We start from the raw sequence: 17,765 nt of genomic DNA, 5'->3' as shown, positions 1-17,765 counted from the left end.
AAAACGAGTCCCTAACACAAAGAATGACACCAGTCACATACTCACGAAAGCCACACAGGATGTCACCACCACACGTCCACGCAAAAAGCAAACCCATACCCACACCGATGATGAGGCACGACCACAAACCAGAAGCCAGACCACAGCTGCATCATTAGCTGCTTTAAACCCCTCCAATCCATACCTGAAGCAAACTGACACCCACCATGAAGATGAGGCACGACCACGAACACGAAGCCAAACAATAGCAATGCTCACCATCTCACATCCCCCTGCAACTCAGATTAACCTGAGCACAACAAAGCCCCCACCCAAACAGAACACTTCCCCATCCAATCAGAGCACAGCCAACCCCCCATCCAATCAGAGCACAGCCAAGCTCCTAACCAATCAGAACACACCTCCATCCAATCAGATCACAGCCAAGCTTTCATCCAATCAGTTCATACCCCCACTGGCAGTTAAAAGGAAGAAACAGCTACGATCACACATTGCTCCTAGAAGCACGAAGCCAAAAACACCAGCCTGAAGATGACGAATGAGACTTCGTCGAAACGTCGCCAAGACACTTCCAATTTGACGCGGGAGAAAACCCGAATAACCAAAGACATACATACATACATACATACATACATACATACATACATACATATGATTTTATATGTATCCAGTTGCCTAGCAGCTGGAATTTCTAGGAGGGATCTAATTGGCTCAGGTCAAAAATAAGACCTGGAGTTTTTATCGAGTATTGGCAAAACATAGTAATGTGAATTTTCCCTCCTTTATTTTTTGTCTTGTTCTTCCTCCCCTCCTCCTCCTCCTCCTCCTCCTCCTCCTCCTTCTCTTTTAATTTTTATCCTGCAGGAAAATTAATTGCAGAAGATGGGGGGTAGCTAAGGGGAATCAAGAAAGGACTGCTTTTATTCAATTTGCATTTCCCAGAATAAAGATTCTGCCAATTTGTTGAGGATTAGAGCATAAGCTTTCAGATCTCCTCCAGATACATTAAAATTCCCACACCCGCCATTTCGTTATTTAAAGTCAAACGTTAATGTTGTTTATACAGCGCTGTAGAAGTGTAGAACTAGAGAAATTCTAAGGAAGTAGCTAGCAATTTTATTTTTTTTAAAAAAATAAAGGAAATAAAATCCCGGTCTATAAAAACCTTTTAGTTGTTTGTGACTTGCTTTTGAAACACGATTCTTCAACTTTAGCAACTTTCAGATGGGTGGACTTCAACTCCCAGCATTCCCAGACAGCATGGGTGGAGCAACTTCCAGAATGCTGACTGGGAAATTTTAGGAGTTGAAGTCCATTGGTCATCAGTCAAGGACTACTTATAAATGAGGGAGAAAAGCATAGCAAAGAATGAAGATGTTCCAAGCTTGTGCAAAATTGGTTTTTGATAAGGCTTTAAAAAGTTTACATTACATTGACAAATTATTTATGTCTATTTGCATCTCCGCAGTTCCTGTAATTAATATTGCTGGATGTATTCTATTTGGGAAACTGTTAATTATAACACATTTTTGCAAGTGCAAAAAAAAAAAAATTATGTCTCTAATGCTAAAGATTTTACTTCAGGTGTTGAGTCAGAAATCTTCCATTTCCAACACTTCTCTTGGTGAAATATTCATGAGTCATAAATATTTCTTGTGCCTTAAAATGATGAGGATGATGAGGATGAAATCTTCACTCATAGTATCAGTTTCTCCCCATCTTGTTAGGAAACCCTGGTTGTTCTGCCACAATTATATTACAGCCATGGATTTGCTAATTACATTGCACCCAGTATGGTGCAAATTACACAGCTGAATATATTTGGAATCAATTATTTGTGGTTTGTTTATGGTGGAAGAAAGGAAGGAAGGAGAAAGGGAGAAAGGAAGAAAGAAAGAAAGAAAGAAAGAAAGAAAGAAAGAAAGAAAGAAAGAAAGAGAAAGAAAGAAAGAGAAGGAAGGGAGGGAGGGAGGAAAGAAAGAAGAGAGAAAGGAAGGAAGGAAAAAGAGAGAGGAAGAAAGAAAAGAGAAAGAAAAAAGAAAAGAGAGACAAGGAATGAAGGAGAAAAAGAGAGAGGGAGAGAAAGAAAAGAAAGAAAGAGACAAGGAAGGAAGGAAGGAGAAAAAAGGGAGAGAGAAAGAAAAGAAAGAAAGAAAAAAGAAAAAAGACAAAGAAGAAAGGAGAAAGAGAGGAAGAGAAAGGAAGGAAGGAAGGAAGGAAGGAAGGAAGGAAGGAAGGAAGGAAGGAAGGAAGGAAGGAAGGAAGGAAGGAAGGAGTGGTCCCCATTATGGTTCTTATTCAGTTATTCTTTTCTCAACAGGTAAAGTGGAAGTAGAACATATCCAGGACAGGACTGCCTACTTCAAGCATCATTTGATGGATTATTCTTAGATACTTCCAACAGGTAAAGGACCTTCTTCCCCTCAGGATGTTAATGTTCTAGAAGGCTTGGGATACAATGGTTCACACTGCCTTAAAAGAAATACTTATCACTACCTGGGATTTTGGAACATCCAGTTCCAAAGGGGACTGGAGGTTAAAACATATAAGGAAAGGTTGATGGAATTGGATATGTCTAGTTTAATGAAGAGAAGGATGAGGGGGACAGGATAGCAGTCTTCCAGTATCTCAGGGGCTGCCCCAAAGAAGAAGGAGTCAAGGTGTTCTCCAAAGCGCCTGAAGGCAGGACAAGAAGCAATGGGTGGAAACTAATCAAGGAGAGAAGCAACCTAGAACTAAGGAGAAACTTCCTCACAGTGAGAACAATTAACCAGTGGAACAACCTGCCTCCAGAAGCGGTGGATGCTCCAACACTGGAAGTTTTTAAGAAGAAACTGGACAGCCATTTGTCAGAAATGGTATAAGGTTTCCTGCCTGAGCAGGAGGTTGGACGTGATGACCTCCAAGGTCCCTTCCAACTTTATTATTATTATTATTATTATTATTATTATTATTATTATTATTATTATTATTATTACTAGGAGAAAAACAAGGAAGGAAGGAAGGAAGGAAGGAAGGAAGGAAGGAAGGAAGGAAGGAAGGAAGGAAGGAAGGAAGGAAGGAAGGAAGGAAAGAGATGGATGGCTAGAGAGAGAGAGAGACTGAAGATGGATGTATGGATAGATAGATAGATAAACAGACTGATGATGGGTGGATGAATAGATGAGAGAGAGAGAGAGAGAGAGAGAGAGAGAGAGAGAGAGAAGGCATGGTGATCTAGTGGTGGAGATGCTTGCCTTCCATTCAGAAGGCTGAGAGTTCAGTTCTAAGTAGCAGCAGATGTTTCTCTCCCAGGGCGTAAAGAAAAAATATCTGCTGTGAACTCCACATAGGCATGGGAAAGGAATCCGGCCAGTAAAGGCTCAGCTCCATCCAGTCACCCTGACTCTATCCTGAATTAAGGGGATTACAGGATCATAAAAAAGAGAGTGAGGAGAAAAGGTAAAGCTAAGTCAATTGCTGCACTAGAAGAAAAGTGCTAGCTGGAAAATGGGTTCCAAATGGTTTGGTTGGGGGGGGGGGCTCCTCTTTGTCTGGGGACTTACCCTCCTTGATGGTTGCACATTCCTAGACAGACCTGGAGTGTAATCTGGGGGGTCTTTGAGGACCACACAACTCCTGCTTGAGGGCTAGTGGCAGTTGTAGCTAGCAGGCTCTTCGCTCACCTTTGAATTATGTGCCGGGCAGATCCTTTCCTGAATGGGGAGGCCGTCCTCTCAGTCACTCAGTCATTTCCTGGATGGACTCCTGCAATCCGTTCTACACAGGGCTACCCTTGAAGAGTATCTGGGACACAACACTGGAAGTTTTTAAGAAGAAACTGGACAACCGTTTGTCTGAAATGGTCTAGGGCCGGGGTCTCCAACCGTGGCAACTTTGTGGACTTCAACTCCCAGAATTCCTCAGCCAGCAAAGCAACTGGGCTTTCTCATTTTTCCCTGAAGACGTTTCGCTTCTCCTCCAAGAATCTTCTTCAGTTCTGACTGGAGGGTGTGGAATGGAAGAATTTCTATTCCTTGCAGTCATCTGAGAGTCATGGAGGCCATTTTGAGCTTTATCTGGGCCCTCAGGGTCACCTGAACAGTGCGAATGGGCGTGGAGCCTTCTTATGCACAGCGAGTATTTTTCAAGCTTGGTGACTTTCAGGTTTCTGGACTTCAACTCCCAGAATTCCCCACACAGTCTCCTCCTTTCTGCTTCAACGAGGTTTCTATACGAGTAACTTTCTTTGCTCTGCTTTGAGGTAAACCAGGATGGGCAAGCTATAGCCACAGCATCCCATTTGCAGGACCTTTTCATCCCAGATGAAAACAGATGAGCGGAGGTTGAGCAGCTAGTCCTCAATTTACAACCATTCGTTTAGCGTCCGTTCAAAGTTACAATGGCACTGACAAAAGTGACCGTTTTTCACACTTACGACCGCGGCAGCCTCCCTGTGGTCACGTGATCAAAATTCAGAGGCTTGGCAGCCATCATATTTACGACGGTCACAGCGTCCCAGGAGTCACGTGATACCACTTTTACGACCTTCCGACAAGCAAAATCAACTGGGATGCCAGATTCATTTAACAACCCGGTTACTAATTTACAAACTGCAGTGATCCACTTAACAACTGAGTCAAGAAAGGTGATAAAATGGGGACAAAGCTCACTTAACATCCGTCTCGCTTAATAACAGAAATTTGGGGCTCAATTGTGGTCGTAAATTGAGGACTATCTGTATCTGGTTTGTGTGTATAATATGTGTGTGTGTGTGCGCGCGTGCATGCACGGAGCCTCCTCCATCCTATCAGGTGTCTGACTGCATTATCCCTGCATCTTTTTGCCATCTTCTGGCAAGTCTCTGAATATAAGTGACAGTAAATAGATGATACGTTTTTCCCACTTAGCAAAGAATTGATAGACGTGATTGACACTGAGAGAAAGTTCCAGCTATTATGGCTGTTTGGATGGGATGGGCGGGGGTGGGGAAGAAGAAAGATAAAGTTGAACGAAAATGAAGGCCGTGCACATCTCAAGTCAACTATATCTGTCACCTAATATTAATGAAAAGTGCCTGGTAGTTATATGAGTGGGCTCTCTGCTACAAAATACTGTTTTTCCACCTGCCTCTCTTTGCAGATAATAACGTGCTTTGGTGCTACAAAACAGTCCCTCCGAAGAGAATCTCTGTATTTTGACAAATGTTAGTGAATTAAATTGGAAAATAACTGAGTATTACTAGCGTGAGATAGTAAATGACAATTGTTAAGACCCTGGATGTAGTAACTACATCCACCTTTGAGGGACGGTGAACATCTGGAGTGGCTGCCTCCAACTGGGTGGTTCCTAGCTAGGTTGGATTACAACTTCCATGGTTCCCAGACAGCCCGGCAGTGCTGAGTGAAGCTCATGTGTCTTGTAGTCAAACCATTTTGGAGACTTCAGCCGGGATGACCTCACACAGAGCTTCTGGAGGGCAAAAATGGCGTTAATACAAAAATCAGATTTGGGGTGCAATCTCCTGAATGACCACTAGGGGGCAGCAAAGATTTCTGGTTTTGACATTTGCTGCCATCTAGTGGCACAATGTGGTAGCTCTACAAATAAATTTAGCCCCTGTGTGTGCCATAGCATATCAAGCCATGGCATATTCAGAATTGGGCTGCATCAGTGGCTGGCTGGAACGTGCACAGCTCATGAGTGGCAGGCTGGCAGTCACTTGCACATGTGTGTGGTGGGCTGGCCCACCACTCGCATAGCCCAGTTGCCCTCTGCCCCCCTGCAAAGGTTGGAGACCGCTGTGCCATAGTACAGGTAGCCCTCAACTTACAACGGTCCATTTAGTTCAAAGTTACAACAGTATAGAAAATAGTGACTTATTACCAGTTTTCACACTTACGACCGTTGCAGCGTTTCCCACGGTCACGCGACCAAAATTCGGAGGCTTGGCAACTGGCATGGACTTGCGACGGTTGCAATGTCCAAGGTCACGTGATTTATTTATTTATTTATTTATTTATTTATTAAAATTTATAGACCGCCCCACTCCCGCAGGACTCCGGGCGGCTAACAATAAAAATACAACATAACTTAACAAAACAAACAATACAATAACATTCATCCAGGTCAGATTTTATAAACCCCAGGCCTGCCGGAAAAGCCAGGTCTTCAGCAGCTTGCGGAAAACCAGCAGGGTGGAAGCGGTCCTAATCTCCAGGGGGAGCTGGTTCCAAGACGTGGGCGCCATCACAGAGAAAGCCCTCCTCCGTGGCCCAGCCAAATGGCATTGCTTGGCCGACGGGATCTGAAGGAGGCCCAGCCTGTGGGATCTAACCGGACGAAGGGAACTATGAGGTAGTAGGCGGTCTCGCAAATAGCCTGGCCCTGAGCCATATAGAGCTTTAAAGGTAATAACCAACACCTTGAATTGGACCCGGAGACCAATAGGCAACCAGTGCAGCTCACGGAGGATAGGTGTAACGTGGGTGTACCGAGGAGCACCCGCTATCACTCGCGCGGCTGCATTCTGGACCAACTGTAGTCTCCGAATACTTTTGATCCCCTTTTGTGACCTTCCGACAAGCAAAGTCAACGGGGAAAGCCAGATTCACTTAACAGCCGTGTTGCTAACGTAACATCCGCACTGATTCACTTAACAGCCGTGGCGAGAAAGGTCGTAAAAAGGGGCAAAGCTCACTTTATAAATGTTTCGCTCAGTAACATACATTTGGGGCTCAGTTATGGCTGTAAGTCAAGGAACACCTATACCAGTGATGGTGAACCTTTTAGAGACGGAGTGCCCAAAAACTGGCCCCGCCCCCACTGCACCTCCCTGCTCCGCCCCCGCTCTGCCCCCCCATCCCCCGCCCCGCCTGCCCACAGGACTACTCACCGCCTCCAGGGCCCCCCGCAGATTGCCCAGGCAGCCCAGCAGTGCTATGGCGGCTACACCCTCTGCCCGCGCCCTACAGCATCAACTGCATGATGGGGTGTGAGGGCAGAGTCTTGTCTACGCTGCCTGGCTGCCATGTCCTTGGCTGCGCTGCTCCGTGTGGGCCATGCTCGGGGCGACTCTCCTTCAGGGGGGCTGCTGGAGAGGAGGGGGTCACGGGGGTAGTCGAGGCTGGGGCAATGGCACGTGTGCCCACAGAGGGGGCTACGCGTGCCGCCTCTGGCACCCGTGCCATAGCTTCGCCACCACTGACCTATACACAATTGGGATCAGATTTTCCGTTGTTAAGGGAACCACACCCAATCACACCCATTCATTTAGCAACCGGTCAAAAATTATAATTTGGCTCGGGAAAAAAGTGACTTACGACCGGTCCTTGCACTTGTGACCGTTGCAGCATCTCCACGGTCACGTGTTCGAAATTCAGCTATGAGCCGAGGTGGCGCAGCAGTTAGAGTGCAGTACTGCAGGCCACTTTAGCTGACTGTGTTCAGCAGGTCAGCGGTTCAAATCTCACCAGCTCAAGGTTGACTCAGCCTTCCATCCTTCCGGGGTAGGTAAAATGAGGACCCAGATTGTTGGGGGCAATGTAAATATATATATACATTGCTTACTGGTGTACACCGCTTAGAGAGTGCTTACACTTAAAGCGGTATATAAGTCTCATAAAATAAATAAAATAAATAAATACTTGGCCCCTCTTATCTATTCATGATGCCATCCAGGGTCCAAATGAATGCCATTTGCGACTTCCCCAGCTGTCTTTTGAAAAGCAAAGTCAAAGCTGGGTTTGGTTAACAACCGCATGATTCATTTAACAACTGCAGGGTTTGGCTTAAGCACCTCGGCCAAAAGACCCAAAGGTGCTTTTTCAAGAGGCAACTGGACTTTCTTATTTTTTCCTTGTTCTTTCGCTTCTCATCCAAGAAGCTTCTTCAGATAGACGACACCAAGCTGGCAGGAATAGCCAACACTCCAGAAGACAGGCTTAAGATACAGGAGGACCTGGACAGACTTGAACACTGGGCGCTATCTAACAAAATGAAATTCAATGGTGAAAAAAGTAAGGTTCTAAATTTAGGCAAGAAAAACCAAATGTGCAGGTATAGTATAGGGGGTACCTTGCTCAATAGTAGTAACTGTGAGAGGGACTTCAGAGTCCTAGTGGACAATCACTTAAATATGAGCCAGCAGTGTGCTACAGCTGCCAAAAAGGCCAAGAAGCAACGGGTGGAAACTAATCAAGGAGAGAAGCAACCTAGAACTAAGGAGAAACTTCTTGACAGTTAGAACAATTAACCAATGGAACAACCTGCCTCCAGAAGCGGTGAATGCTCTATCACTGGAGGTTTTTAAGAAGAGACTGGACAGCCATTTGTCCGAAATGGTATAGGGTTTCCTGCTTGAGCAGGGGGTTGGACTAGATGATCTCCAAGGTCCCTTCCAACTTTATTATTATTATTATGGATCATCGCACAGTCAGCCAGATGTTCAGATTGGATTTGGCATTTTGTCTACCTATCGAGTCCTTACCCAGGACCTGGGATAGGCAGATGTGGATGTTTGATGGTATTACAGATATCGTCGCAGGATGGAAGCAGTTCCTAGTAAAGCCGCCTTTTGCAATTGACTAATAGCGAATTTGTCAATGCCAATGGTGTTCAAGTGGTGCTCCAGTTGTTTTGGAATTGCACCCAAGGTGCCTATTACTATCATCTGAAATAGAATCGCTGCTCAACAGTGTCCGTATATTATTATTATTATTATTATTATTATTATTATTATTATTATTATCATCATCATCATCATCATCATCATCATCATCATTAGTGGAGGACTGAGAATCTCCATAGACTCTTGGCAAAAAGAGGTAATAAAATCGGGCAATAAAACTTAGGAACACCTTCCTTAGCAATGGAAATTCATCCAAATTGTGGTCGTTAAGTCCAAGGACTACCCATCTTGAAGCTCTTCTTCCTGAATCTTCTTTTCTTGTTACTGCTATCCGGCATCTTTTTATATAACCGGATATACTAGGAATCAAGACGGAGAGTCTTCTGCATGTAAATTTCGTCTGTAGCCTACACCCCCTGGTCCATTAAGGTTCAATCCTAATTAAACTCACTTTATTAATATATGCAGCTTTTTAAAGGCTAAATTAACGGGCTTGCTGAGGTCGCATGGGGGGGCTAGGCCTGCCTTAAAAAAAAAACAACATGTTTTTTAATCACTGGATGATGTGAGCTAGAACCTGCAGCTCTGAACTCTCTTCCCCGAGACCGACCGGGTGATTTGCCCTGTCAGGTTTTGCAACTCGACAGCCACAATATCCTGGCAGAGAGTAAATAGCCACAGATTGGATCTTTGGGCACCCGCTGAGTCGCATGGGGAGAGAAGGCGTATATGTGCCCAGAGAGCACTTCAGACAGCCTTCCTTCCCTAGTTCAACGCCTCCAATTTGGACCCGGCCCAGCACCGAAAATTTGATTAAATTTGCACTTTTCTAATTAGACAGTAACGGATGGGAAGTGGGCGGGTGAGGGTAAGGCGGTGAGGCTTCCAAGTTTCAAGGGAAGCCAGAACTAAAGGAATGGAAGGAGACGAGGCGATTGTGTTGAATATTCATGCGCCCGCGCTTTGCCGGCGCAAGGTGGGTGAACACCACGGAGGTTAGCGCGAGTTGAACCCAGCGGGGCTCTGACTGTTTGCATCTGCCAGCCTCCCTTAATTAATTCCCTTCCTTCCCCTGTCACGTAATTATTAACGGGCTTCCCATCTTGTTTATTCGGAGTTGCTTCAGGTTTACGAAAAGGTAATCCTGGTGGAATGTCTGGGGGGGGGGGGGGTTGGAAAAACAGGGCGCTTTCTGCGTGCCATTCGTTTTATATTTTGCATTCTGGGTTACTGGTGCTAAAACGCTGTTTTAAGCTGCCTCCTGTCCTTTGGGAGAAAGGCATTGAAACAAATCAATAGCAAAGAAGGGAAATTACGCATACTGATCAGCCGTCTAGTGCGTCTGGTGTTATTCTGCAATTGATGGGCACGGCGGAAGGGCTGTGCCAGTCACTGCATCCACTAATCAGTAACCCAAGCACTAACCAGGTTACGTGCCAGAGGCATCTCTTGAGCAGAGAGGACGGGGACCCCATACAGGCCAGATACATGCATTGCATTAAGCCAGTGTTTCTCAACCCTGCGCAACTTTAAGATGGGTGGACTTCCAATTCCCAGAATTCTGGGAGTTTATTTCCAACCATCTTAAAGCTGCCCCAGGCTGAGAAACACTGGGATTAAGCTATAGTTTGAATCAGCCATAATCTGAACTCTGGCATATAATACTCTTAGGTTTGTCTCATCAGGGTTTACAGAGTTAACTATGCCCAATCTGATTAACCGTGAACCATGTAGTGCTGTCTGGAGCTGGGGGGTGGGGGGGAGATAAGAGTGCAAAAGACAGAATAACAGAGTTGGAAGGGACCTTAGAGGTCTTCTAGTCCAACCCTTTGTTCAAGCAGGAGACCCTATACCAGTGGTGGCGAACCTATGGCACGGGTGCCAGAGGCGGCACTCGGAGCCCTCTCTGTGGGCACACGCGTCGTTGACGCAGCCTTGCCTCCCCCCGTGACCCCCTCCTCTCCAGCAGCTCCCCTGAAGGACATGGCAGCCAGACAGTGTAGACAAGACTCTGCCCTTACACCCCATCATGCAGTTGATGCTGCAGGGGGCGGGCAGAGGGCGTGGCCACCATAGCACTGCTGGGCTGCCTGGGTGATCTGCGGCAGGCCCTGGAGGCGGTGAGTGGTCCTGTGGGCAGGCAGGGGATGGGGGGGCAGAGTGGGGGGGCAGGAGGGTGGAGTGGGGGCAGGGCCAGTTTTTGGGCACGTGGTCTCTAAAAGGTTCGCCATCACTGCACTAGAACGTCACGTGATCTGGATTCTCTCCCTCTGTTAATGCAGCCTAGGACCGCATTGGCTTTTTCGGCAGCTGCAGCACAGGGCGGGCTCCTTTTCCCAGAGATATCTGGGAAGCAGATCCGGCATGAGCGGCCACTGAAAATTCTCCATTAATTTTGGGTCTGAAGAATGGAGGGGGTGATTTCTCCTTCGGCTGACTGCTTCAGGGCCATCACTCAGCGTCAGCACCTCGCAACCACACCTTAGAGGTCTTCTAGTCCAACTCTTTGCTCAAGCAGGAGACTCTATACCAGTGGTGGCGAACCTATGGCACGGGTGCCAGAGGCGGCACTCGGAGCCCTCTCTGTGGGCACAGGTGCCGTTGACCCAGCTTTGCCTCCGCCCGCGACCCCCTCCTCAGCAGCAGCCTCCCTGGAGGAGAGTCGCCCCTGAGCATGGCCTACACGGAGCAGTGCAGCCAAGGACATGGCAGCCAGGCAGCGTAGACAAGACTCTGCCCTCACGCCCCAATGCGCACAGTTGATGCTGTGGGGCGTGGGCAGAGGGTGTGGCCGCCATGGTGTTGCTGGGTTGCCTGGGCGATCGGCGGGCCCTGGAGGCGTTGAGTGGCCCTGCGGGCAGGCAGGGTGGGGCGGGGCAGGGGCCAGTTTTTGGGCACTCGGTCTCTAAAAGGTTCGCCATCACTGCCCTATACCAGTGATGGCGAACCTTTTAGAGACCGAGTGCCCCAAAATCCGCCTGCTCCGCCCCCCGCCTGCCCCCTGCCCCGCCTGCCCGCAGGGCCATGCCCCGCCTCCATGGCTCACTGCAGCAGATCGCCCAGGCAGCCCTGCAGCGCCATGGCACCCACACCCTCCGCCTACCCCCCCCCCACAGCATCATCTGCATGCTATGGGGCTCAAGGGCGGAGTCTTGTCCCTGTTGCCCGGCTATGTCCTTGGCTGCGCTGCTCCATGTGGGCTGTGCCCAGGGGTGACTCTCCTCCAGGGGGGCTGCTGGTGAAGAGTGGGCCATGGGGGAGGCGGGGCTGGGCGACGGTGTACGTGCCCACAGAGAGGGCTCCGAGCGCCGCCTCTGGCAGGTGTGCCATAGGTTCGCCACCACTGCCTTATACCATTTCAGACAAATAGTTCTCCAATCTCTTCTTTAAAACTTCCAGTGTTGGAGCATTCACAACTTCCGGAGCCAGGTTGTTCCACTGATTAATTGTCCTCACTGTTAGGAAATTCCTCCTTAGTTCTAGGTTGCTTCTTCTCTCCTTGGTTAGTTTCCATCCGTTGCTTCTTGTCCTGTCTTCAGGTGCTTCGGAGAATAGGTTGACCCCCGATTCTTTGTGGCAGCCCCTCAAATACTGGAACACTGCTATCATGTCACCCCTCGTCCTTCTCTTCGTTAGACTAGCCATGCCCAGTTTTTGCAACCGTTTTTCCTAAATTTTCGCCTCCAGTCCCCTGATCATCTTTGTTGCTCTTCTCTGCGCCCTTTCTAGAGTCTCAACATCTTTTTTTATAATGTGGTGACCAAAACTGGGTGCAGTATTCCAGATGTGGTCTTACTAAGGTTTCACAAATTGGTACTAATACTTCATTACTTCTTCTTTCCTTCCATAACATCTTATCTCATTCAGCAACCAACCTTCAACTCGGTATTCAAATAAAACCGTATAGTTGAGGTCTGTTTGCTTTATTCCCCCGTCTCTCTCACTCAACAAAGGGATGATAAACATTGTTCCATTGATCTATTTCTCAACTGAGTTGCTGTAAAACACAAATTGGTCCTCCCTGCCTGGGGTTTAGCTCCACACAACTGTTGCTCATTGTCATTCCTTCAACTCTTTATTTCATAATTCTGCCAAATGTATTCGCAGGAACGTTTGATTATCTCCTTCCCCGTAGTTTTTGCATTCACTCTTGTTACTTTCCTCTTTGTGTAAAGCAACAATCATGGCATTCTTCTGCTCATCATCGCACATATTAAACAATCCACTTAGCCATTTCCTAAGCAAACAATGTCCATATTTTAATATTCCTCCACTTTGCACCATCTGTGCAATTCCTTAAGGTTCAGGCAGTATTTAATATTTGCTTTCCGTCAATTTGTCTTGGGTGTTCACATTTTTTTTTTTTTGCTATTTCTCTCTCTATTCTTCTCTGTCTCTACCATACCAACAGATCTCTAACTGTTCCTTCCAGCATTCCCTTACTTCATGTTTATCCCACTCTTTTGAATACTTTAATTTTTTAATTCTACAGTACAGTAGTGTTCGTTTAGTTGGAGACTCAGATTCTTCGCCAATCTATTTTTTTTCTTATTGAAATCGCTCCATATTTCCTGCATTCTTAAACTTAATTGTGCCTTACTTTCTTTAATTCATTCTTGGCAACTATCTTTTTTCTATGCACGTAATACGTTATATAGTTTTTCATTCTTAACACATATTTTTTCTTGTTTCACTGCTTTTTTTTGTCATTTTGTCATCTCAGCAGACATTCTTCTTCATACTCCCCACTCTTTTCCTCTACATTCATGGATATTCCATTCCTGAAAAAAAAAAACTATTTAAACCCTAAAATTTCTTGTTTAAATGAATATATATATATTGAGATAGATGTAAAGCGTTAGTTTCATGGATTCAATCTGGGCAAGATCCCTGCAGTAATCCAAAAACTCAGTTGAATCCAGAACCAAGGCATTATGTCTGAGCCTCAGTTTCTCATCTATGAAGTTTAAATAATTGCATCCTGATCTATGAGACTTATAAAAGGAAAAACGTAGAACTATGATTAATCCTCGACATAGTCTGCTTAATAACAGAAGGGTTTTTTTTTTCCTCCAGTAAACAGGCCTAAGAGTGTTCAAAAGGGAAAAAATTATCATTTAAATAGAACTTTGCTTATGAAGGAATGTGGATACGTAACGTAATACCGTTACATGCTTTTTGCCGCTTGTGATGAGTAACAGAATCTATGGCTCTATTAAACAATCTGACAGCAAGTGCTGATTAGAACATCTCCCAAAGATGTTAGCTATATGTAAGCCTTGACTGCACCCAGACAGAGTTATAAAAGATTATTTTTAAAAAATAGTATTTTGTTGGTAATTGTGCAATTTTCTTTAAAAATGCTTTGGAAGCTGATGTGAGCGCGAGAAAAAAAAATTCTGTTAAAAAGTAGTGTAACTATTAGTGTCACTGCCAGCTGAATATTTATTAATACAAGTAGTCCTGTACTTATGATCACAAGTACACTCAAAATTTCCGCTGTGAAGTGAGACATTTGTTAAGTGAGTTTTGCCGCATTTTACAACCTTCCTTGTCACAGTTCCTAAGTGAATGACTGCAATTGATAAGTTAGTAATCCAGTTATTAACTGAATCTGGCTTCCCGCATTGATTTTGCTTGTCAGCAAGATGCAAAAAGGGGATCAGATGATCCCGGGACACTGCAACCGTCGTAAGTGCGAGTCAGTTGCCAAGCGTATGAATTTTGATCTCATGATCATGGGGATGCTACGAAAGTTGTAACAAAAGTGGTCATAAGTCCTTTTGTTATCACCTTGAACAGTCACTAAATAAACTGTTTGTAAGTCAAGGGGTACCTGGTAATCGGAAATACTGAATTTATCTGAAAGGCGGATCTTCTTGTCTTTAAGATACAAGATTTCCTAGAACAGTGGTTCTCAACCTTTTTAATGCAGCAACCCCCAACCGGTCGTAAGTCGAGGACTACTCAACCGGTCATAAGTCGAGGACTACTCAACTGGTGCAGCACCGTTTGCAGAATGGGACTTTTGGCGGGCTCAGCAGGGCAGAGACAGCCTGGACAATTCCTATTGGCTTTTGAAAGCCAATAGAATTAGACTCTATTCAAGAGAGTCTATTCTATTGGCTTTCAAAAGCCAATAGAATAAAAGGGAGTAGCACAGCTAAGGAAAAGGGGAAAAAAATGATGGACTGCGTTGTTTGGCGACCCCCGTGAAATGGCCGTTCGACCCCAAATGGGGTCCCGACCCACAGGTTGAGAACCACTGTCCTAGAAGATCAGATACAGAGATCTCATCAGTTTTCCATTATGGCTTCTAAGATGAGTTTCAGATTTTCAAGGTCAATTGTTTAGGAAAAGGTTGTCTTCCTTTCATATGAATATACTGTAAATTTTAATTATAATGACAACCCCCCCCCTCAAAAAAACCCCAGAAATTCTGAAGCCACCTTTTGGAATGGATAATTCCCAGGGTATTTCACCTGCCCTGCTGTTCTGAGTGATGAAAAATGATAGAGCTAATAATATCTGTGTTTGCTTTTTTTTTTTTTAATAAGATGCAAATACTTTGATGTTATAATCGTTTAACAATTCCACGCTTCTCCATCTGATACCACGAACTCATTTAGGCACTGAGACTCTGGGCTTTTGTAACTAAGGTGAGACTAGAACTCCCCGTCTCCTAGTGCTTAAGACTAGACTAAAAGACAGAATCTCTTAGTGATTGGCCCAAAGGCATCCATCTGGCTCTCAGGTCTAAGGCAGGACTAGAACTCACCATCTCCTAGTGATTGACCCAAAGTCGTCCATGTGGCTCTCAGGCCTAAGGCAGGACTAGAACTCACCGTCTCCTGGTGTTTGGCCCAAAGTCACCAGTCAGCTTTTGTGTCTAAGACTGGACTAGAAGTCAAAAGCTCTTAAAAAATAAAAATAAACTTTATTGTCATTGTATGTGTATACACAGTGTACACATACAACGAAATTTACGTGACACCCAAAGACCAGGTCCCACACACATAATCCCCCAACACACTCCCACCCACCGCAATTCCCCACCCCTAAAACCATCCAAACATCCACCCAACAGACCAAGTAATACTGTCCAACAGTTCACTGATGGTGGCCCTTTAGTTCATTATTAAGTGCAATTATAGCTCTGGGATAAAAACTATTCAGAAAACGTGTGGTCCGAGTTTTAAATGTTCTATATCTTCTGCCAGAAGGCAACAGTCCAAAGAGATTGTAAGCAGGATGGGAAGAGTCTCTGAGAATGTTATGCAACTTCCTCAAACGGCGAGATCTGAAGATGTTGTCCAGGGCTGGTAGCTGGAGTCCGATAATATTCTGGGCAGTTTTAATAATTCTCTGTAGAGCTTTTTTGATTGGCCCAAAGTCATCTGGCTCTCAGGCCTAAGGCAGGACTAGAACTCACCGTCTCCTAGTGATTGGCCCAAAGTCGTCCCTGTGGCTCTCAGGCTTAAGGCGGGTCTAGAACTCACCGTCACCTAGTGATTGGCCCAAAGTCATCCGTGTGGCTCTCAGGCTTAAGGCGGGTCTAGAACTCACCGTCTCCTAGTGATTGGCTCAAAGTCGTCCGTGTGGCTCTCAGGCTTAAGGCGGGTCTAGAACTCACCGTCACCTAGTGATTGGCCCAAAGTCGTCCGTGTGGCTCTCAGGCTTAAGGCGGGTCTAGAACTCACCGTCTCCTAGTGATTGGCCCAAAGTCGTCCGTGTGGCTCTCAGGCTTAAGGCGGGTCTAGAACTCACCGTCTCCTAGTGATTGGCTCAAAGTCGTCCGTGTGGCTCTCAGGCTTAAGGCGGGTCTAGAACTCACCATCTCCTAGTGATTGGTCCAAAGCCGTCCATGTGGCTAGAACTCAAGTGTCTCCTGGTTTCTAGGACAGCGCCTTAACTGCTACACCAAAGTGGCTCTCTAGATCAGTGGTTCTCAACCTTTCTAATGCCGTGACCCCATAATACCGTTCCCCATGTTGTGGTGACCCCCAGCTACTTATACATCACCGGGTGCCAGGGGAGTGGCCAAAGAAAAGGGGAAAAAATGGCGGACAGCCTTGTTTGGCGACCCCCATGAAATGGTCGTTCGACCCCAAATGGGGTCCCGACCCACAGGTGGAGAACCACTGCTCTAGATGCTCTAGTTTTTCCCCCCAAATCCAGTCCCTCTGCTCTACCCTTACAGATTTCGGAACTCTGATTGCATGAAAGTTTCAACCTCTTCCTACGCCCTCTAACAATAAGCTCTCCAACCCCGCATCAAAGAAAGAGGCATGGGTGATGTCACAGCCTAGCTGTGATCTCTTCCTTTGCCAGAACTAGCAAATTAGCAAGACTTATCTGGAGGAATTGAACTTTGGGGCGCCCTTGGGAAGAGTCCCCTCCTCCCATTTCCCAAACCAAAAGAATCCACTGGGGCTCTTCCAAGTCTTCTCCAAGAAAGCTGCTCGAGAGAGAGAACATCATCCATCATTATCAGAAAGAGACGACAGAAGTGGTTGCCGGAATACATTTGGAAGGCATTAGCTCCGTGGAAGCCTGCCTTTAAGCCACAAATTGCTTTTTCTTTGTCTTAGTACTCTTGTCACTTATCTGTCTCTGCTTTCTTTCCCTTTAAAAGCCATAGTTTTAAAAGATCATTACTTTGGAGAAGAAAAGAGTATGGGTTCTCTGATCAACAAAGACATCTTTTCAGCCGTAATCTGTGAAACAAGCTAGGAAAAGGGAAGAGTAGATTGGGGGGGGGGGAAGGGTCTTTTAATTAAATCCCGCTTTGTTTTATATTTTTATATATATAAATGGATGGATTAGTTGCTTTTATTCATTTCCACGGCTGCCCACGTTGGTTTCTGAGCCTAATGCCAATTAAGAGGCAAATAAAAAGGATATGCAAAATGGAAGAGGACAGGCCAAAGCAGGAAACGGCCTTTTTTGTGTCTAACACAATACGGCTTTTGGTTTGGGGGGGGGGGTTTGTGTGTGTCTCTGTACGGAGCTGTGGGGGTGTGTGCGGAGGGACAGAAATGGAGCAAATAGAAGATAATTGTGGAGTTGTCTCCAACTCAGGACAGCCTACACACTCAAGAGAACCCTTGTGGAATTTCCACAGTTGTTATCTGACATCAGTTGCTAGAAAGGTAAC

The 17,765-nt window shown here is 45.8% G+C and overlaps 1 protein-coding gene across 10 annotated transcripts in view; it reads left to right on the top strand.

Moving 5' to 3' along the window:
- Positions 1-17,765, top strand: part of LOC120301006 (teneurin-4-like) — a 612,847-nt gene that overhangs the window by 282,872 nt on the left and 312,210 nt on the right. For all 10 annotated transcript variants that reach the window (XM_039327639.1, XM_039327638.1, XM_039327645.1 and 7 more), the window contains exon 3: positions 2,321-2,404. The gene's annotated coding sequence lies outside the window, so the exon portion shown is untranslated. The remainder of the gene's footprint in view (positions 1-2,320; positions 2,405-17,765) is intronic.

Source organism: Crotalus tigris, unplaced genomic scaffold, assembly GCF_016545835.1.
Source record: "Crotalus tigris isolate CLP2741 ecotype Arizona unplaced genomic scaffold, ASM1654583v1 scf7180000024363.772921, whole genome shotgun sequence".
In the NCBI taxonomy this organism is placed as follows: Eukaryota; Metazoa; Chordata; class Lepidosauria; order Squamata; family Viperidae; genus Crotalus; species Crotalus tigris.
Note: the sequence above shows the minus strand (reverse complement) of the source record. Positions and strands in the feature narration are given on the sequence as shown.